This window comes from Rhagoletis pomonella, unplaced genomic scaffold (genome assembly GCF_013731165.1).
Source record: "Rhagoletis pomonella isolate Grant_MI unplaced genomic scaffold, Rhpom_1.0 Rhpom_scaffold_00001, whole genome shotgun sequence".
Classification (NCBI taxonomy): domain Eukaryota; kingdom Metazoa; phylum Arthropoda; class Insecta; order Diptera; family Tephritidae; genus Rhagoletis; species Rhagoletis pomonella.
In genome coordinates, this window is record NW_023458555.1 from 68,233,287 (window position 1) to 68,256,430 (window position 23,144).

At 35.6% G+C, this 23,144-nt stretch overlaps 1 protein-coding gene and 1 long non-coding RNA gene across 15 annotated transcripts in view; one reads left to right on the forward strand and one right to left on the reverse strand.

The window, feature by feature from the left end:
* The window catches only part of LOC118747291 (homeobox protein prospero-like), a 619,759-nt gene that overhangs the window by 272,873 nt on the left and 323,742 nt on the right, over nucleotides 1-23,144 (reverse strand). The gene's annotated exons all lie outside the window — the stretch shown is intronic.
* LOC118747364 overlaps nucleotides 1-23,144 on the forward strand; it is a 28,010-nt gene that overhangs the window by 3,881 nt on the left and 985 nt on the right. The window lies entirely within an intron of this gene.

Consider the following 23,144-nt stretch of genomic DNA (forward strand, 5'->3'; position numbering starts at 1 on the left):
AACTATGCTCTCAATTTCCATTGAAGCTTAAACGCGTCACCTGTGTCGCTATTATTTTTTTTAGATACAATTGTCGCGCCGCATTCCTGCCTGTCATTTACATGTTCAAAATGAATTTGGAGTAAAACGAATAGTTTTGATTATGTTTTCATGAAATAAGCCAGTAGCAATAGCCCTCAATTCCCACTTTTATATGATGGAATTGTCCCGAATTCAAATTTAAACAAATTTTTCTAAAGCGGGCGTGTTGAACAGTATTGCCGCGGCGTTCAGAGGAAATGTGTCACCGAAATTCCCTAAAATGGATCAAAAGTATCATGAAAAAAAAATTTTAAGTATCAAAGTATCAATCTTCAATAAAACTTCTTATTCTTAAATTAAAATGGTAGTTTGAATTTTTAATTTAGATCGTTGACAGTTTTTATTAATATTTGTATGGGTTTTGTTTAAAATACAGGTAACAGTTGAATTCATTTGCATACTTAACTAAAATCACACATCAAATTTGTATTTAGCACTGCAAGGACATACAAGTAATTTTCACAATACTTACTGGATTACTCTGAAAGAAATTCGTGAGGCAGTGTCACACGATTGGTACATTTGTACAGATTTGTACATTTTGGCAGTTAGTCCCCTTTCAGACACGTCAAGTCTTGAAAGCAATTTTTTCGCATTCTCTTTTGTGTTTTCTATTTGCTTCCACACGCGTCAACTGTAATTGAATTCAAGTCCCTGGTTCTTAAATGGGAAGCAACGAAAAGATCAAAAGAGACAAGAAAACTGGAAACGAATTGACGGTACGGAGGTATCTGTACTCTTCCCCTCTCGTCCCACCTCCTTCGCCAACGAACGATCAGACTTGAAAGCAAGACTTGACGTGTCTGAAAGGGGACTTACAGAGTAGTGTTGTTTGAAAATTCTTGTATTGAGCTGAGCTCAAATTTCTAAAGAACGCCACTCTGTGACTGCAAAAATGTACAAATCTGTACAAATGTACCAATCGTGTGACACTGCCTTTAGCCCAGTACCACATCCAACAGCTTCAAAATCAAAAAGGAAAGGACCGACAATATAAGCCTGTTCCCGCACTCCAGGATTTAGTGAGAAATTGTTCAAAAAATATATGTATGATAAATGTGTGAAAGGAAACGACTTCGGACTATGTCGGACTAAATCCTGGAGTACTTGGGCAGGCTAGTTGTCTGTAGCTAACAGTGATGCCATATGCAGATTAGAGGTGGTATGTTCAGGGAAGAAAAAAAACTTAATGTTTTGCCACAAAATTATAAAAGTCTTAAGACGGGAAGGGTTACCAACCTGTTTGAGAATTAAAATGTATCACAATTTATTCTAAGCTAAAAATAAAAGCATCTTTTAAAAATTCGATGAAAAACGTATCATTTTGATCCATTTGGATCAGAACGGCAACACTGGTGATGTAGTGTTTAAAAATAAACTATGTGAAACATTATATTACATTGAAGTGGAAATGACAGCCCTTCTCCCGCCTTTCTGCCTCTCTTTTATTATTTTTCCCCGGTAGCACTCAATTGTAGCGCGCGTCGGGATTGATTGCAGGGTGGCTTGAAAGATGCGTATTTTTCTGCAGCAGCTGCATTTTTGGGCCTTTTTGTCATACCAGATGTTCCTGTGTGGGTGATAGCAGCATCGATTCCCACTGCTAATTTTTTTTTTAGCAAAATTCAAGGTCCACTGTGAAAGTTCTCGGGTGTCGTTTGTGATTCAGCTTTTCGGCGTCCAACTTTCCTCGCACCTATCACAACGTAATCAAATAGTTTTTGTGTTGTTTTTTTTTTTTGAAGTGAAACTTCTTTAGCGGCGGTTGGCTGGTTGGGAGTAAATTGGCAAATTCAGCGGAAATTGCACACGGAAATGTTGCAACGGAAATGGTGCAACGGAAATGGTTGGGGCTGAACAAGTACTTCTTGTGTGTATGCAACGGAAATCATGCAACGGAAATGATGCCACGGAAATGGTGCAACGGAAATGGCTGGGGCTGAAACAAGTGCTTATTGTGTGTATGCATATGGTATTAATTTAACAAAAATTTGCTAACAAAAGGTTAAAGAATAACACTTAGAAAAAGACCAATGCAAGAATGAAAGTAAAGGTGACTACGTACATAAATGAAGAAAAGGATAAAGACAAAGGTAAAAATAAAAACAAAAACAAAGATGCGTAAAGATAAAGGCAAAATTAAAGTCCACGGTAAATTTCAACACTTTACTTATATAAAGGCGAAGGGGAAGGAAAATATAAAGATGAAGAAAATGATAAACATAAAAGTAAAAACAAGGATAAATATAAAGAAAAACATGAGGCTGAGGATACCGATAAAAGTAAAGATGAGGATAGAGGAAAAAAGTTTAAAATAAAGGTAATTATAGAGAAAAGGGTATAGACAGAGACACAGAGACTCAATCTGGGAACTACTTTGGGATTAGAGATTTTCGGGATTCTCGGGACCTATCTATAAAATAATCGATATTTTTATCGGTTTTGTTATTGATATTTATCGATTTTGTTATCGATATTTATCGATATTAACCGATTTTGTTATCGATATTCATCGAGTTTGTTATCGATAATTATCGATTTTGTTATCGATATTTATCGGCTTTGTTAGCGATATTTATCAATTTTGTTATCGATATTTATCCGATTTTGTTTTCAATATTTATCGACTTTGTTATCGATATATATAAATTTTGTTATCGATATTTATCGATTATGTTATCGATTTTGTTATCGATATTTATCGATTTTTTTATCGATATTTATCGATTTTGTTATCGATATTAACCGAATTTGTTCAGGGTACGAAAATAAACTGTACACAACAATTCCCATTTGCTCATCGATAATCAAATCATTTGTGGTTTTGTACAGCTTTGTACATAGTCAGAAACAAATTGTAAGCTTCACTGTCATTTTCCCCAACGAGAAAGGTTTGCTTTTCGTTTGTGACAATTGTACCATAGGGTACGTTTTATATGCATGCAAACGTTTCAATTACGTGAAAAATATTTTTTTCTGTAAATTTTCATATCCAATTCAATCAAAAAACATGTACTACATACATACATATATTTTTCTCTGCACGATTCATTTCGTTTGTTGTTTCGTCTGTAACTACTAAACTACTGTAGTGTACTATCGCAAAGTGAACTCAGCCGTTTTGCTTTCGTATTGTACCGAACTGTTGAAGTAATAAGCGAAACGAAATAGTAACGTACAATATAGTTTATTTTCGTACACTGATTTTGTTATCGATATTCATCGATTTTGTTACCGATAATTATAGATTTTGTTGTCAATTCTTATCGATATTTATCGATTTTGTTATCGATATTTATAGATTTTGTTATCGATATTTATCGATTTTGTTATCGATATTTATCGAATTTGTTATCGATATTTGTCGATATTTATCGATTTTGTTATCGATATAAATCGATTTTGTGATCGATTTTGTTATCGATATTTTTATCGATTTTCTAATCGATTTAGCTACCAATGGTATTATCGATGTTGCTATTGAAATTTTTATCGAATTTATCATCGATTTTGTTATCGGTATTTTGATGGAGGTTATAATCGATTTTGTAATCGATAGAGTATAAAGATAAAAATGAAGATAATGGAAAACAGAATAACATGAATGTTATTAAAACGAACACTGGTAGAGGTAGGGATCTACATTAATAGAAAAAAAGCGAAAAATATAACCTTAAGCAAAAGCAGATGGGTGTATGTATAGATAGATAAGTAACGTAAGTTTCACTTCTACAGTGTGGCCCAGGCGCACTTACTTTTTTTGTTCAGGGGACACCCAAATCCCTTTATGGTTGTTTCGATGTTGGTGTATGGTACTACTAAATAACTACCATGGTCCATGCTGTGGTGAAGTCGATGAGCCTCTCTACTTTATCGGAGGAGTTGTCCGCAATCATGCCCCGTCCATCTCATTCCCTGTACTGTGGTGATGCCAGCCTGGTATTTCTCATGCAAACCAGCAGCTTGATAGAGGCAACTTGGGCGTCCAAGCGCATATCAGTTAAGCGTAGTCCTTGTTTCGTGTTGTGGCTTGTAATGGTTTGGAGCGCAATTAACCGTGGACGTTTTGGAATTTGCTTTTACCTTTCGGGGCCCAAACCTATTGCCGGGAGAGCTATTAGAGATGGTCATTTATATAGCGAGCCGCTTGCTCCAAGACAGACGGCCGCTTCCAGCCGCATCTACTGGTGAACAGACGCTCCAGACTTCAGTGAGCCTGTAAACTGAATAAGATGGAATGACTCCACCGAAGCCTCCTATCTGTCTGTCATGAACCAAGGCTTTACACAGGTTAGTTCCCGCATCTTGGACATGTGTTGCTCACATTGCTAAGAGTGCGCAAACAGTGGTACAACTGTTACTGCATATCCAGGAAGACGACAATAAGGAGCGAAAACTTCCTGGACTAAAGAAATCCGCGAATTGATTGAGAAGAAAATAAGTGAAGTATAAAAATGATTTAATAAAAAATATTGCGTAAAATTTGCATTGGTATGTATATTAGTCTTCCCCAACTCATCGCCCGTCCCAATCCCCTTACGTTATATCCTGGCTACGCGCTTGCGTACACACACGCATGTTTGTACGAACATACATTTATTCTCAACCTACGAAGAAGGATAACGCATGAGGTTTTTGAAATTACATACATATGTACATCTGTACATAAGTTCAATTCTACGTTTTCTCTTGCGAGCATCCAGTTTTGTAAACTCAGTTCGATGCCAAGCAAAACATCAAAACTCATAAGCCCGATTTCTACTGTGAACAACAAAGGAGAAAAATAATGAATCAAAAGCAGCAGCTGCACGCCGATTCACTTGGTCTGCCACAGCGTTAATAGCTTAGCAAGGAAACCCTGACGCGTATAGGATCATACCTGTGAATGTGCATAGAAATTCCATGCAATGTCAGCGAGGGCAACAGGCTATAGGTGCCGGAACATATCGCACTGAGTTTCTGTACTTGCACAATTAGGAGGGAGGATAATGTGTGAAATGAAAACGAAGGATATTGGATAAGAGGTAAACAATAAATTGCAGACAACTGTGTGCGAACACACACGCACAAGATACAATTTGGATAAGGTTTTTTGTTAAGGGGAGAAAAGAAGGAAATCCAGAGAAAAGAAAATAAAAATTTTAAAACATAAGCACTTAAGTTTAAGCCATTATCGTTGCAACAGACGATCGCTTTGAAAATTCACACATAAAGGGATGAAACTGTAATAGAAAAATTTTCGGCAGATTCGACAATGAGGAATAATAACAAACCAACTTAAGGCACATTAGAAACAAAATGATGCTTAACTACATAACTAGTGAAATATCTATTCATATAATTGAAAAAATTCGTTTAACAAAAAATATCATCAATAAATTAACTGCCTTGAGGGCAGGAATATTAGAAATAACAATATGCAATGTGCCATTTTTTATTGTGGCGTATTAATATTTATTTCAATAGTGTTATTGAGCTTTGTACAGCGAAGTTTAAGCGATAGACGTTATAGTTGTATTTCGGAGATCACCACATCTCCGCATCATCGATGTGCAAGGTCAGAAGCGCTAACCACTGAGCTATGCTAAGCTCTTGTTGCTAATCCATTTCCTTATTCAACCTACTACTATCAAGTGCAGCTGATTCCCGGCTATTTAACCATTTAAGGATAAACATGAACATACTTTTTGTAGGTAGTCTTTATATGTACAATATATGTACCTGTGTTACGGCCGCTGTGGTGTAGTGGTAAGCAGTGTGCGCTTCCATTCCACAGCACCTGGGTTCAAGCCCTGGTCAAAGCAACATCGCAAAAAAATATAGAAAAAATGTTTTTTCTTAACAGCGGTCGTCCCTCGGCAGGCAATGGCAAACTTCCGAGTGTATTTCTACCATGAAAAACAGCTTCTCATAAAAATACAATCGCCGTTCGGAGTCGGCGTAAAACTGTAGGTCCCTCCGCTTTGTGTGACAACATCAAGGCGCACGCCACAAATCGGAGGAGAAGATCGGCCAATCACTAACATATGTGTAAGCGCCAATCTATGTACCTTTGTACATTTTTTAGATTATTTGTATAAGCTTTCTCGTATTTTGTAATGTTTAATCAAATTTGTTCATTTAATTTAAATTTACTTTAAGATAAGATATTTTCAAAATAAAGCTTTCTTAAATATTATTCGTTTGCCACCCACATTATAATACTTGATTTAACTTATTAATAAAACTGAATTTAAATTTGTAAATAGGTGGCACTTCCTTAAAACATTTTCGTATCAAACTTTTTTAAATCTCGTTCTTTTAACATTCATACTGTAATTTTAAAACATATAATTTAAAAAAGGATTTAACTATTTGAGGAGGTGGCAACCCAATTCAGAAAACAAGCTGCACTTTAATCCAGGTCATTAGCTGTCTCTATGATAAATTTTATCCAAAGAAAGAGAAACACACATACTCACACACTCATTTAACTCGTCAATTAAATTGATTTTATTTAGCGACTTCCAAAAAAGGAGGAGGTTATCAGTGCGTCGGAATATATATATACTAGCAGACCCGGCGAACTTCGTCCCGCCCAAAATTTTTATATATTTTATTGAAACTTGTTGGTCCAACATTTTCACCAACAATTCACGTTTACGATTTTCATTGGCACATTTGTCTGCTAATATTAAGGTTTGGTGGTCATTTGCCGCTTTAAATAACCTAAGGAAAGTGTTATATCCGTGAAGGAGTTCTTGAGATTCTCCAGTTGTGCGACATTTCATAGCACGGTTATTCGCAAAGCGAAATAAATTTTTTCCTCTTCACTCCCTGGCGGCAACAATGGCAATTTCAAAATGGGTGCGAATCATTCTTCTACAGAAATGCAATATATTAATTATTAATTATATTTCAGACGAAATACCTTAAAAGTTTGAACGCATAATAATATTGGAAAATCACATCCATTGGGCCAATTGCAACGCAGGAGCGTTCGATATACTCAATGGTGCAACAGGTCGATTTAATCTGACCTTCATAATTCACTTCACTTGGCTATTTTTAGTAATAGCTCGACTTCAGCACCACTTACAATAATACATACATAATGCATAATACATAATACATAATACAGCAATACATGCATACATGCAATGCAATGCATACATATTTAAAACATTAGCCAAATCGGGTCATAAATAAGATTTTTAGTAATAAATCAACTACAGCGCCAACTGTCGGATTAAATTGTGAAACTAAACCATCCAGAGACCCACTCAAATACACAAAAAGTTTCGTTAAAATCCGTACAACCATTTAGGAGGAGATCACTCACAAACACACCTACAGAAGAATAAAAAAATTCATTCAAAGTTTGCTAAAGGTCGGTACGTTTGTAGGCCTCACACCCCTTTTCAAATAGCCCAAATTTTCTCCATGAGTATGGGCTTGATTTCAACTATATACATATCTCCATACGAAGTTCCAGTATTGTACCATGAATACTTTCAGAGATATGCAGTATAAAAATTCTATTTATATGGGAGGTGCCACGCCCCCCTTTCCAAGAGATTCCCTCTTTCTTCATGAGTATGCGATTGATTTCGTATATCTCCATACCAAGTTCCAGAACTCTACCATGAACACTTCCAAAATAGGCAGTATGAAAAATTCGGTTTGTATGGAAGATGCCACGCCCGCTTTTCCAATAGTTCCAATTTTTCTCCAAGAGTATGCGATTTATTTCGTACATCTCCATACAAAACTCTAGAACTCTACCAAAAAATTTCCAGAGATAAGCAGTATGAAAAATTCGGTTTGTATGGAAGATGTCACACCCCTTTTTATAATAGCTAAAATTTTTCTCCAAGGGTATGCGATTGATTTCGTATATCTCCATACCAATTTCCAAAACTCTACCATGCACACTTTCAGAGATATGTAGCATGAGAAATTCGGTTTGTATGGGAAGTGCCACGCCCCCTTTACATATAGATTTTTTTTCAGCCTAAAACCATCCTTGGGACACGTGCGGCAGGTGGCAGTTTCAAAAAAATTGGTTCAGCCGCTCTCGAGCCTTGCGAAAACTAACAAACGGCTTTCTAAATATATATTAGTCGAGATATATTATATATTATAATTATATTTTGACAGTATCCGTTGTTTCTGATTGGCGCAAAAAAATCTTGCCTAGTGACGAATTCGCCCCTTGATATGGTCGTTACTTAAAGCTATTTATATTCGAAATTGCATGAAAATTAGAAAACAGGAATCTATAAGCTTATCCAGGCAAAAAGCTACCTACGTACCGAATTTTAAGCAAATCGGACCATAAATACGATTTCTTCGAACAGATCGGTCCCTGGTCCACTTCTCGGACAAAATGGATAATATATGCTAATATATGCTAAAAAGCTACCTACGTACCGAATTTTAAGCAAATCGGACCACAAATACGATTTCTTCGAACAGATCGGTCCTTGGTCGACTTCTCGGACAAAATGGATAATATATGTTAATATATGCTAAAAAGCTACCTACGTACCGAATTTTAAGCAAATCGGACCGTAAATACGATTTTTTCGAATAGATCAGCCCCTGGTCCACTTCTCGGAAAAATGGACCATATATACGTATATGTGCTAAAAAACTACCTACGTACCGAATTTTAAGCAAATCGGACCACAAATACGATTTCTTCGAACAGATCGGTCCTTGGTCGACTTCTCGGACAAAATGGATAATATATGGTAATATATGCTAAAAAGCTACCTACGTACCGAATTTTAAGCAAATCGGACCGTAAATACCTGGTGACTTTTCAAACCTACTTGTGGCCGAAGAAACAAATTTGTCGATTGCGCGTCGTTTTAAGAATATGGTACTGTCTTATGACTACAGTGAAACCCGCTTAAGTACCCCCCCGCTTAAGTACCTAACCCGCTTAAGTAACCATCATTTTTGGGCAATGTGAATTTTTGAATGTAATCTGAAGAAAATCCCTCTCTTAAGTACCTCCCCGCTTATCTACCCAACCCGCCTAAGTACCTCAATTTTTCGTATCCAATTTACCATTTTAGCTATAATTTTCCTCTTTTAAGTGCTCTTTTAAAATTCCTTAAAATATTTACATACATATTTTGAATCTCAGTGGCAGCGTTACACACCTTCGGCAAAAAAAAAAGTATAAAAAATCAACGGTAGTTTTTAGCCACTTGAAACTTGGACATTGTTACACTAAATTGAACGGGCTATAAAACTGTATACTCAAAAAACACATCTGAGAACAAAAATGTTAAATTTTCATGATTTTTTTTCTTTAAGTGTTCTATAAAATCTTAAGCTTAGGTTTGCATGGTTTTTGTTAGGAATAAACTGTATTTTAATTGAAAAATCTTAAATAAATATGTATACTTCATTAAATGTTTATGTTTTATTCAAGGATTTACATGTTTATGTAATTTAACAAAAAGATGTAACTACATCAATAATTATGTTCGCTTAAGTACCCGCATCGAGGTGTGTCGAAAAAGTTACCAAATTGGAAAATAAATTACAAAATTTGATAAAAAAATAAAAAAATTACCAACTTTGGTTAAAAATTACCAAAGCGGCAACGCTAATTACACACATATGTATACCATAAACGAGTGCTGCAAAATAACATGAAGTAGCAATACCTTCGAAGTGATGTTAATTTCCTTGTACGTCTTGTTGAGTAAAACAAGAATCGAAATATGAAAATTGCCAAATACCCCAAGTCTATAGCCGTCTTATTTATTGTTAAGAGATTATTGTAACTATTAGCTTGGACCAAATAAGCGTTTTTGAAATATCAGAGATTTCATATTTCTGAAATATACCGCTATACGGGAAGCGGGAGCAACTTTAGTCCGATTTGAACAATTTTCAACGAATTGCTTTTCCGTACCAAGGTTATAAGTGCACCGTGTATGGTAGAAATTGATAAATCGGTTACCGAGATACACATTTGTGGTCATAAAGGGACGGCGCCACGCCCATTATCCAAAAATGTATAGATAATAATATAATTTTCTGTGGTTAATGGTTAATGCTATAATCGATTTTAAGTGAATTAGCTTCAGTAATTACTGACTTATCGCAGTTTTCGTGTTTCTTTAAATTACCGTTATATGGTAGGTGCATAGCAGTTCTTGCATTTTTCGAAAATTCCATTATATGGGAAGTGGGTTGCAGTCCGATTTCGCCTATTTTCAATACCTACCTTGGATTAAGGGCAACCTACCTACCAAATTTCATTGAGATGGACAGACAGATCGACATGGCTTAATCGACTTCTCTCTTCATTTTGAACATTTATATATACATTTGTCTATATCTATCTCGATTCGTTTTGCCTGTTACAAACAACCGTTATGTGAACAGAGTTATAATACCCTTGTTCACATGTGCACTCGGGTATAGAAATTGTATGAAAGGTTGAATAAATCAGTCAGTTTTCAACTGACCTTTGAAAATAAACATTCAATTTACTCGTTATTGAACATACTTTTTAAAGACTAGTATAGTTGCTTTATAAAACAGTGCAAACACCCGTTGCCAAATTTAAAAATTGTAAATTGACATGTCGCACGTTTGATAACGAAACTCATGATAAGGCTGAATCATATATGTAATACTCCTATATTGGCAGTAAGAGCTAGTACCGTCCGAAAACACCACAGTACAGATATATCAATAAACACGTACGAAAGAAAAGGAACACATACGTTTATAAATAAACATGTACACAACACATATACAAAAACGGCACTCAAGTACACAATACATTGACAAACACGGTACTAGACTGTTTCGCTTTAATTTCGGAATGCTTACATATTGAGACGTTAGCTTACTGCCAATATAGAAGTATTACATATATGGGCTGAATACAATTAATAAACTTGGCAAGGAGAATAAGTTCAGTTTAATATATGACTAAACATTCCAAAAATGGCGAAGATATATGTATGTATTTCCATCTTTCTTTTGGTATACCAACTGTATGAATTGATTGCGTTTTCCCACAAAATTGAAATTTTGAAATAATTCTGTATATGTATAATTAAACGTGCGATGTATGTATGTATAACATTCGAAAGGCCTAAGGTTTTTCTTTCTTAAACCAGGGATAACATCGAAAACCCAGGTTTTTAACCGTTAGTCGAGAATTTTGAGGTGTTTGGCAAATTTCGTAAATATATTGAGATTCTTGTGCTACATAACAGTAGCTACAAGAAAAAAACATCACTTCCCAGGTATTTTGGAAATAAAGATGTGAAATTATTGCCTTTATTTACATATGTATAATTTGTTCGTTGCTTTCTCGTTATATCCCTCATGCAGTTTTGTGTATATTCGAATCCCACAAACTGTACTTGTCAACTCAGACTCTCAGAAGGCTTGGTAAGCACCCCTCAAGCTTGGGTTTAGCCAGCTGCGTCTCCTACACTTTAAACATCACAAACGCACTCGATAAAAACAGCGCGATCATCATAAAAATCCTTAGGTATACCAACAACAAAAATCCTAAGACACCAAGCGGCGGAAAGCGAATGGAAGAGAAAAGAGGGTTCCGATACCGAAGTGACTCGTGGCAAAGAGAATTTGCCATGCGTTGCATTGAGTAAACAAAAAAAAAAAAACTCAGTAACCAACTTACCTACAAACCAACATAACCATGCATGCACTCAGATATACCCTGTAGAAAATCGGACTAGCTCAAAACTAGCGTAGAACTAGACCTTTTGCCGACAGTACTTGATTCAACTGACCAGTTTTACACGGCGATGTCATTGGCAGTGGAAATTGTCGCCCAGTGCATTACTAGTTTTTAACCGGTTCCGTTTTGGACAGCTTTTTTTTATATGAAAACGTTTTTAAGATTCGATTTTTGGATATTTTTTCCGTTTTTTTCTTTTCTTTTACAGTTTCCACGTTTGTTACATATTTTATAAAAAAAAATTATTGTAAGCGGCACGCAACAATTTAAATTCATTTAATCTAAAAACTCACAACTGCCTCCACCGCGATTTGAACTCGCGACCAACGATGCTCGAGTCGGAGGCTTTCTCGTTGAGCTGCTTTCACGCTACGTACAATAATGAGAAGTGAGAATTTTTCCACTTACACCGCAAGTTTAAGTTCAGAGATACTTAGTTCTGAAATATATAGTTCGGAACTAGCGCTTTGCCAGACTGTCTCTAAATTTTACAGCAGGGTAACTATAGTTACATATGTATATTTGTGTACTATGTGTATATGTACATAGGGATCGTTATTGTGCCATATGAGGGTTGTCAGTGCTCATCATACCGTGTCGAATTATCGAAGAAAGCCACAGCATGTCCTTGGAATGAACAACGCACGTACGCTCATGCGCATAACAAAGACTAAGAGTTGAGTACATACCGAAATAGCCTGCTATAGCTGAGGATTTTCGCCGGTAGCTACTGAATCACAATGCAGCCGCTTAGCGCATTGAACGCTATTGAAGATCGTCGAAGGGTGGATTTCAAAGTATATTTCTATATTGTTGTTGGGTTCTTATCTTGCCCGGCGCCCTTCATTAATACTACTTTAAAAATACGTACACGAAATTGAAAAAGGACGATAAAGGCATCTGGAAAGCTTCCTCGCTTACATGTATTGCAGGAAAACGAGCAGATGTGCTTCACTTACACCCAGTGGGAAAATGGAATGTTTGGTAATGTATCATGCTTATAGCCGATACATTACAAGAAATTCTTGTCAATAATAAGCATTTTTTGTCAGGGACGTGAACATGTTTTGAACCGGATTGACCGCTTTTTCCTACGAATTAACTGAACCATTACCAAACCGAAATTTTCACAAATGTTTGATCCAAACCAACAGCGGAACCTTTTGATAAAAGTTTTATGCTCATTTACCACATTTTTTTATATGATAACTCCATATTTGTTTGCCATCTCAAAATTTTTTTACTACTTATAGCGTATGATATACACAAATTATATTAAATTTAAGAATGCCTGTTTCGGTCCGAAGGATGCCATCGGCCGAATCTAGTCCTTCATACTAGCTTGTTACTTCTTACATCGTAATAGGCATGAATATGTTTCGATTGTTACTGAATAAAACTAACACAAATATACATAGCTGTTACCTCCCGAATCGTTTAACCAAACCGAAACCGGTTAAAAAAAAAAACTCCAAAAGGTGCAAAAACCGTTCGAACCACTGAATCCGACAACCAAATTTTTTATTATTTTAGGGTGAACAACAAATTTACGGTCTACGCATCCAAGTCATTGCAGCCGTGAGCGTGAAAATGTTATTAACGTACATATACGTTCTTTGGATTGGGTGAAGATGTGCATAGTTTGTTAGCAAACATGTAAATATTGAAGTGAAGGCAAATATTTTAATATTTTTGCTTGCAATCAGTTGGATATAGTCAGACTATATATTAATATTTTTGCTTGCAATCAGTTGGATATAGTCAGACTATATACCTACTATCAATGGGAACGTTAAAACTTTCTTAAATCAGTATTCGACGTAAATTCTTCGATGCTGGATAGCCACACATGAACGAACTTCTCTAGCCCCGAATACCCCAGCTTGCATCTGTTACAAGAATGATATAATATAACATTGCACATTCACGGCGGTGATGGCATTTCTTAAGTAAAAGCAAATAAAGACGAATAGGAGGATCAAAGGAACTATCAGAAGAGTAAAGTTTCTTAATATTCAGTTTTTCGATAGGTAACGTGGTCCAATGACTTTAAATTGTAAAAATACACATATGATTTATAAAAATAATTAGTATAGAAAATTTTAAATAACGACGATTTTTGGGTACGTATTAATGAATTTTTGTGCGTGTAAAGTTTGGGAGACGTTATTTACTTTTACTTGAGATTTAATAAAATTGGCAAAAACAAAGTAGCGGCTGGTGTGGTGTAGTGGTTAGCAGAGCGCAGTACCATTCCGCAGAGCCTCAATTCGAGCCTAGTTTTTGACCAACATCAGAAAATAAGACATGAAAGAGTTTTTTTTTATAATAGCGGTCGCCAATCGGCAGGCAATTGCAAACCTCTGCCATAAAAACAGCTTCTCATAAAAAACAATCGCCGTTCGAAGTCGGCGTAGGTCCCTCCTCTTTTGAAGCTCGTCCAAATACTAACATATAGTGAGGGAAGTGTTTGACTCCCTCGATATAAAATAGAGCTGTAGCAAAGGCTGACTTCCAAAACGTCAATAGCTTTGCATACGTACAAAGTATAATGTTCCATAACGCCGAACTACAAAATATTGGCAATGTATAGTTTTCCAAAACGCATCCGAAAAGTTATCGAAATTCATCGCTAGAGCAATCAGCGCATCAGAAATAAAGCTGATGCTTCGTTTGTTATTGGTTACCATTGGTGTTTTAAAAATGGAAAATTCAGAGAAATTGTTCACTGCTATATTGAATATTTAAAATATGCAAAATAGTTGTAAAACTATCGATAATGCCACCATCGATAGTTTCCATGTTTCAGAAAAAAACTATGATTACTCGTTGATAGTTTCCAGCAATACTATCGATAGTGTCAAACGCTATCTATCGATAGTCAATGTAATGTTAAAAACTGTTCCAAATTAACAAGGACTGCATCGAAAAACAAAAAAAAACAAAATATTGAAAATATAAACACACGTAGGGCCGTTTCTTAAGTAACTTTTAACTTTAAAATTCACTTTATGTTTAAATATTGCTTTAACATTTATAGTTCTGTCTAAGTAAAGCATTTTATTATCGAATTTTATTTATTTATTTACATATCTAAGCTTACAATTAAAAACAAAATTATGAGCCTAGTAAAGAAAGCTTCTTCTTATGATTTATAACACTTGGCAACAAAAATGGGAAAAAATTTGTTGCGGCAAATGTAACAGCTGTTTTTGATTGACTTGTCAGTGCTGATTACGAATCCATGAGTATAAGGTTTCCATCAGCTCCGGTGAAAAACGAGGTCAAAATGTCAAAAAATCGGGGTTTTTTGGCAATATTTTAGAAGCTCTAGCAAAGAAATAAAAGGCGGTATTAGGCTTAAATTAAAGCTAGAAGTCTCGACTACTATCCCTGAAAATACCATCCCTACACCTTGACCTGATGGTCACTTATAGTTATTAATTGAACAGCAAAACCTGATTTTGTGCGAAGTTTGAGTACTCACCGCAATTAAACAAAACGGGATAGAGCCTTCCACTTGGGCTGAAATTAAGGCTTGAACTTTCGACTACAATCGCTTAAAATACCATCCCTGAACCTTAACCCTAAGGTCACTTATAGTTATTTATTTAACAGCAAACACTGATTTTGACAAAACTTATTTATTTTTTTCAATAGCACAGTATTTTTATATTGTTCAATAAATGACTTTTAGTGACCATCAGGTCAAGGTGCAGGGATAACGAGACTTATAGCTTTAATTTAAGCTCCAGTTAAAGGTTCTAACACCTTTTGTTTTTTGTGCTAGACTTTCTAAAATATTGCAAAAAACGCGATTTTTTTGACACTTTGACCTCGTTTTTCTCAAAATCTGAAGCTGATGGAAACTTTATGCTTACGTACTCGTAATCAGAATAAAAAAGTCTATCAAAAACAGCTGTATCATTTGCCGTAACTTAATCACTTTTGCCTTGTTTAATTATTGCTTATAAATTTTCAAATATGATATATTTTGTTTAAATTTTGTAATATAACTTTTTGATTTGTTTACAGTCAAGAAACATACAAACGTCAAACACCGATAATAGAAATGCTTTACTTCAGAAATAGCCTTATGGTTTGAAGCAACATGTAAATGTAAAGGGAACTTTTCAATTAAAGGTTGCTTGAGGAAACGGCCATTAAAGGAGGAATCACAACGAAAGTATCACTTATAATAAAAAATTGACAAACTTAAAAAACTGACGCGCAGCTACATGGAGACATTATAAATAAAATCGGCTGTGCTAGAGGTTTTAAACTATCGATAGTCAAATAGTACTATTGATAGTTTAACCTTTTTTGAGAAAAACTATCACTACTCATCGATAGGGGCAAAAAAATAAAACTATCGATACTATCGATAATACCATCGATAGTTTGACACCTCTAATATGCAATGCATATGGTTGCAATGTGTCGCAACTCTGCATGTAATAAGTTATAATTTAAAAAACTAAATCCTCCCTATTATAATTGCCATTCGTACTGTCATCAGGTATACAACTTGAGAATAGAAAGCGCTGCATCTTTTGGGCGCATCAATATTACATAGTTACATCCCGAGTTAATAACAGGAAGGTAATAATAATAAAAATAGTTTGAATACCGCAGTATAACAGTTTCCAAACATTGTAGTAATAATGCAGCACACAACCCTGAAATCTAGAAAAAGTCTGAGGAAGGCCATTAAATAGCTGCACATAACCCGGTGCCTTCTTCAAGGGTGAATATAGCTACAACAACAACGATTACTACAACAACAACCCAAGAAGGTTGGCTACTGTCTATACTGTGGTTGATACTGAGCAAGAATGATAGAATACAAGAATGGTAGAATACGAGATTGCGCCGATCAGAGAGGATTTTTGAGAATAACTTTTGTGTGACGTCACACTGGTGCAATTGCGAGAGAGAAATGCCAAAACGTGAGCAAGAATAGAAGAAGAAGAAAAAATGTTGTAAGGAAAACGTAAACAAGTTGCACAAGTGTGACGTCGTGCAAACAACGATTCTGTCAAATTCGTTAAGAGAGGAATAGCGGTCCGAGATCGGTGCAACCTTGTATTCTCTCAATCGTGGATAGCATATCATCAGGGAGGATTTTTGCGAATAACTTTTGTGTGACGTCACACTGGTGCAATTGCGAGAGAGAAATGCCAAAACGTGAGCAAGAATGGAGGAAGAAGCAAAATGTTGCAAGGAAAACGTAAACAAGTTGCACACGTGTGACGTCATACAAACAACGATTCTGTCAAATTCACTGAGAGAGGAATAGCGGTACGCGCAGGGCGCAACCTCTATTTCTCTCAATCGTAGATACTGAGTATGAATGTGTGGATATGCAACAACGTTGTGTATGTATATATGTACAGAGCCAAAGAGAACATTCCCAATAAACACCAAAATAATATTTCTCCAACCTTGGAGAAATTCATAGTTCTCTAGTTGATATCCAAGACCATTCTCCAACTCATCTCTAACCCACGCCCAGATACGTAAAAAGTGATAGAGATACGAATTTTTAATTATAGAGTGAAAAACTAAAGCTATATAAAGAGGATAACTAACAACGAAAGTAAATAATCTTCAAAGTATCCTCAAATATTCTTGAAAGAAAATAAAACGCGAAGTGAATCAAGTGGCAAAACTACTGTCGGACTGTGTACTGTGAAGTGAATTATTGTAATACGATATTGATTAACTACATAATACTAAAGGAGTAATAAAATGAAAAATTAATATTTAAATTCATCTATATATGTCGTTTCAATCAAAGAGGTATAAGGTATTTTACTATTTCAATTTCAGTATTTCAATGATATGTTTGAGACCAATTGGAGAATTACATTAGAGTTCAAGTCGAGAACTAGCATTTTCTCAACTTGAGAAACAGTCCTTTTTCATACAAAGAAAAATGCCCTTTTTGTTGAGAACGCTATGATCCTCCACTTGAGGTACGGTTGAGAAACAACGTTGGAGATTTGAGAAATACCTTAGTTCTCAACTTAACCTCAAGTTGAGCTCAAACCTAAATGTTTATTGCACACGAGCAATGCTTTGAACTACATGAAACAAAAGCAGAAACGAAAACGAATAAATGGAACAATTTTTCATTCTCTTATGTCCCGCTGAGACGCTGCCTATCGAAATGAACGTAGCAATGCATTGCTCAATGTAAAAATTTTTAAATATTTCGATGCATATAATTCGAAATGGGTTCAATGAATCTTAAATATGAAAAGTTTGTGCAAAGATTCAGATCGAGCTTTTTAATTTGATGTATAATTTGTCTCTGTGCAACTTGTAGATCGCTGGGAATAAGCGCCTTGTTTCAGAATAATATGTAGAAGAGATATTCAGGCATGAAATACAATGGCAACGACGCAAAATGTGAAACTGCAAAATTTTCGTTAACAGCAACATCTCCATTAGTCCATTGCTTTTGCTTATGTTTGATATAAAGTGAAGTGCAATGACTGATGCGAGGTTTTCGGCTGTGCTGTTGTTGATAAAATTTTACAATCTCATAGCCCGAACACAACGGGGGTATTCTCGAAGCCTTGCACGATGCACAGATTGGACGAAATGCAAAAATACTATCCCAAATTTGGAAGAGTACGAGAGCACACCAATGCAAAGTGGTAGAATACATGGGTAGTAAGCAGCGAAATTATGTATCAAATACACGGTGGAGAGAATACAGAAGGTGGCGCCGATCGCAACAACGCTAATCGGCTCTCAGTGAATTTTACGGAATCAGCTGTTTTGCTGACGTCACAGTCGAGTTGACAGCAGTAGTGATGTGCTGAGTCAATACTTTCAAGTATTGATCGATATTCGGTACCGATTTAAAAAGAATCCAATACTCTCGATACTCGGTACCGAAACATTTAGATTTCGAATAAAAGCGCACACAGGCCAAAGATATGGAAAAAAACGGCTCAAGGGAGACTCGCCTATAAAAACCCGAATGTAGGAGCCAATAGAGCTTTTAATACGGATTCAAATGAAAGATGTATATATGTCGGTTCGAGGCCATAACGCAGAGAAACTCTTACTTGTTTGGAGCATTTTTGTTCCAGCTGAATCGGACGATATCGTTTTTGGAGGCCTGGGGGCAGATTCTATAACCAGTTAGCGACAATTTTCGAATCCGTATCGGTTTTGTTGACGTATGATATGAAATATTATTACGCCAACAAGTGCGATATCGATCCGAAACTTGTCGATAACTGCTTAGATCTCCCCCCCCGAGAAGCTTCTCCATCCGTCAAAGCATTTTTCTTGAACCTTGGATCGACTAAGGTTAAATGTGATAAAATAATATTTCTCTGTTGCGATAAGTTCAAGTGTTTTAGCCGATATCATATAAATAAGTAATGAAAGTTTTTTCTAAACCTGAAATGCTTATAATGGCGAAGGTTTAATGTAAAGAATCAGTATCGGATACCGAAAAGGAAGTATTGGGTACCGAAATCTTTTTTAGGTATTGGGTACCGAGTATTGGAGACAATTCAGCACATCACTAATCGCCCTTATTCTCGCCGCTCTCAGTTGTCAACTCTACGATGACGTCACGCTAAAATTACTCTCACGAATTCTGCTGCAATCATTGCGCCGATAACAAATTGGAAGCTGTGGCCGTAGCTCGTCTTTTTCAATGTGTTCAGAACTTCACATTTTGCTTCGTTGCAATTCCACTTCGCATTAACGCCTGAATACTCTATTATTATTAAGGTAGCGGTTTGCGAAATGCGTCACCTTTGTTCTCTACATCGTGCTTGTGTTATGTTATTTAAACATTTTTGTTAGTGCGTCCAAAAATAGACTCCTGGTTCCAATAAAACCATGTGGCATTCCCGCACAACAGACAGTAGAAATGGCAGATCCGAAGAAAACGGCCCGTGTTACAGGATTTGAACCCACGACCATCGAGTTGGGAGTCGAACACATTTCGAGATACAGTGCAAAAAAGAAATACATAACGTTCTGAAACCTTTTGTTTTACTTACTACACACTATGCCCTCACTTAGGAATGCAAAAATTCGGTAATCTCAATGATATGGCTTCAATCATTCCACTAAGCTTTGTTCTTTCCCTAACAATCCAGTAATTAAAGAATAAGCCAAAAGTTTGCTCTCAAAAATGGAACATAATCCAGAAGTACGGGAACGCAAAAAAACACATTTCGTGCCCAGAATTAGAGAAACAGCTGATTCACGTTGTTTTTGTTTTTGTCACTTAAATGCAAACTCTTGGAAATTGATCATTCACTTTTCCTTAAAAGCACCAAGTAAATGCAGGCAACATGTAAACACAAAACAGATGATATGCACTTCGACACTTTATCCATTTTTATCCGGAGAAAAAGTCCGGGCTGTTTCGGGCAGGAAGAAGAATACACTTACGATCCAATACGTTCCAATTTTCGCTCTCTATTACCCATTTTGTTGAGTACGGGAATGATTTCTGGGCTGTTTTGGGTACCCGCGGGATCCCGCGTTGCGTACGGGAAAGAACCTACCCTGCAGCGGGGTCGGTTACAATTATCGCTTTCGTACTAGTTACATTACTAGTTCCAATAGCATATTATGCTTCAGGTAGTAAGAAATCGAGCTATTGGTTACATATTGCTCCTTCTAATGGTAGTTTTAATATGATAGTGCTCCCGTATTACATAAAGGAATTTGTTATTTAATTGTTTAAATAGTAATAAATTTTGAATACTTATCCATGTTCTGTTTCCCTCGTATGACCACCACGCAAATATCGTACTGAAAAGTACCAAAATAAATCAGTACATATGTAGATACCCCTTTTTACATAACTACTACTTTTTAATTTTTTTTTCAAATATGTTTATATAAATGGGGCAATTCACGTCAAATGACCCAGCGCCCTGAGCGGTGCAAAACAAGCTACTTTTCAACTGGCTGGGAAGCAGACAGAAGATGGGAAAAATAATTTGAAAACTATGATTTCTATAGATTTTTGTACGGGCTATACGATGGTACTATGCGTTTTCAAAAACTTTCCCATTTTCATGGTGAAAATCCTGAACGAAAATTTGTTTGTAATTTTTCTGAATTATGGTCATTTTTAATATTGTTTTTAGTTATCTCAACCGAAAGATCAAGTCTTTTTACATATAAATCACAAATAAAAAAGGGATATTTTTACTTTTCCGAGTTATAAAGCCTTTTAGAGCGTAGCGCGCTAATCTGCTAACTAAATAATATTGTTATAACTTTGCAACTACTTGATGTTTAATTCTGAAACTTTTCCAAAAACTTCCCTTCTACAACACTGTTTTAAAACAACAAATTTATTTCAAAGTTTATGACACAACTTTTACATTTGAAAACAAACACCCTCTTCATTCTCATAAAAAAGTTATAAACTTGTAGTTTTATTTGTACTGAGTATTAAGAAGTGGTTTTAAACTTAAATTCTTTGGAATGGTTTGTAGTTCATCCTATGAAAATTTCAAATCGATCGATACATAAACGACTGAGATATAGCGAGTTTAAATGACAATTTTAATAAAATGATCATAAAGAATCAGTTCCGCCTAATAATAAAATTTCAAACAACGCCACTCTGAAGCTTTTGTACGTTCGATCACAGCAAAATAAATAGCAAAGCCAATGGCAAGGACAAATTTAAATTTGAACAAATCGTCGCCTGGCTTGATTCAAAGCGAACATTTGAAAGCACACTTACATGTTGTGCCTGTAGCTGAGTGCGCAAAGATGTTGGCTACAATTAGTTGCGGCCGAAAGTTTCCAAGCTCAAATCTCACTATGCAGAACATATAATTTAAAATTTTTATTTTCGTTTTTTTTTAATTATGAAAAAGTATCTGTGAAGTGCACAACGAAAAAAAACTGGTACTTTTACAACAAGTTACGCAGCGGGAGTCAATTGTCACCTCCTAGGACAACTCCATGTTTAATGCGACAGTAGACAGCATGGGTGGTAGATTTGCGAGGTACCGGTATTCGACTCCCGAAAACTGGTGAATTCATTAGTTTTGTACTAGTACTTTCCGCTGCAGGGTACATACACACAAGTAGGTATATATGTATGCATATGAGTATGTCAAGAAGATGTGTTTGCGCGTGCCTGGCATGCGATATGAAGTTTGCTTGTGAATAGTAACATATGTACCCAGTCGGAAATGGCGAGGTATAGTTATGTGCCCAGAAATGTATCGGTCTTTTACGGGTGACAAATGCGCTCGTTTATTTGCATAAACAGCCTTTATATGCATTAATCCACACTTTCATAAAAAGGAATAAACATTAAATAATCGAAAGGGGAATTGCCAAAGAAAGGTAAAAGCAGCTTATGTTTTTCATATCCACGATTTTTTTGATGGTATTATTTTTTATAATTTCATTAATTATATTATTATATTGTTAATAAGGCTGGCTATGTTTATGGCTCACTTATATTCTATATCCTTTGTGATAATGAAAGAGCTGCCTCGGTAAATCGGCACAAATATGAAAAATCGAGACACTTATACGTCCCGACTTTTAAAAAATATTTAGCGGGACAATTTTCTCAAAATCGGTACTGTCCCGCCAAAATCATTACGAATGGTCACCGTACGAATACCGAAAAACAGGTTTAAAGCCAAATAAAAGTAAATACAAATATGCGATACAGAAATTCAGATTTATTTGAAAAATTTCGTTATTTTTCCCATACAATGTATTGCGTTATATTATAAAAGAGTTTAAGAAAGAAACTTGTAAAACAGGGCCCTTTGAAAGATTTTTAATGTTGACTCTATTGAAGTATTAGATACCACATTTATGAAATAAATTAGATAAAATATTTAGTGTTATTAAAGGACCCTGACGATTCCCTTGATTGAGGCGAGGTTTGTATTGCGAAAGGGTAAAAATAAAATTTTATCTAAGTTATACCATTAAGCGATGATAAGATAACAGGTACGCATATGAACACTATCAAAGGAGTACTAGTATTGAGTTTGGAATTGAGCTGAATGTGATTAGATAAAAGGGTTTTATGAAGCTTTACCTACAAGTATTTTCATTTATATGCAAACATGAAACGTATACGCAGTCACAAGATATTTATTATAATACTTCATAGCAGCAGATGTCGAACTCATTCGTAATTAAAATACCTAACAGTTAAATATACAGTCGTGTCTCTATATAGCGAACGCCCGCTATAGTGAACACCTCGATATAGTGAACACCGAAATATTTACACAGAGTACTCTAAATAGTGAACAATCGAAAGCCTCTAAATAGCGAACAAAATTTTAAA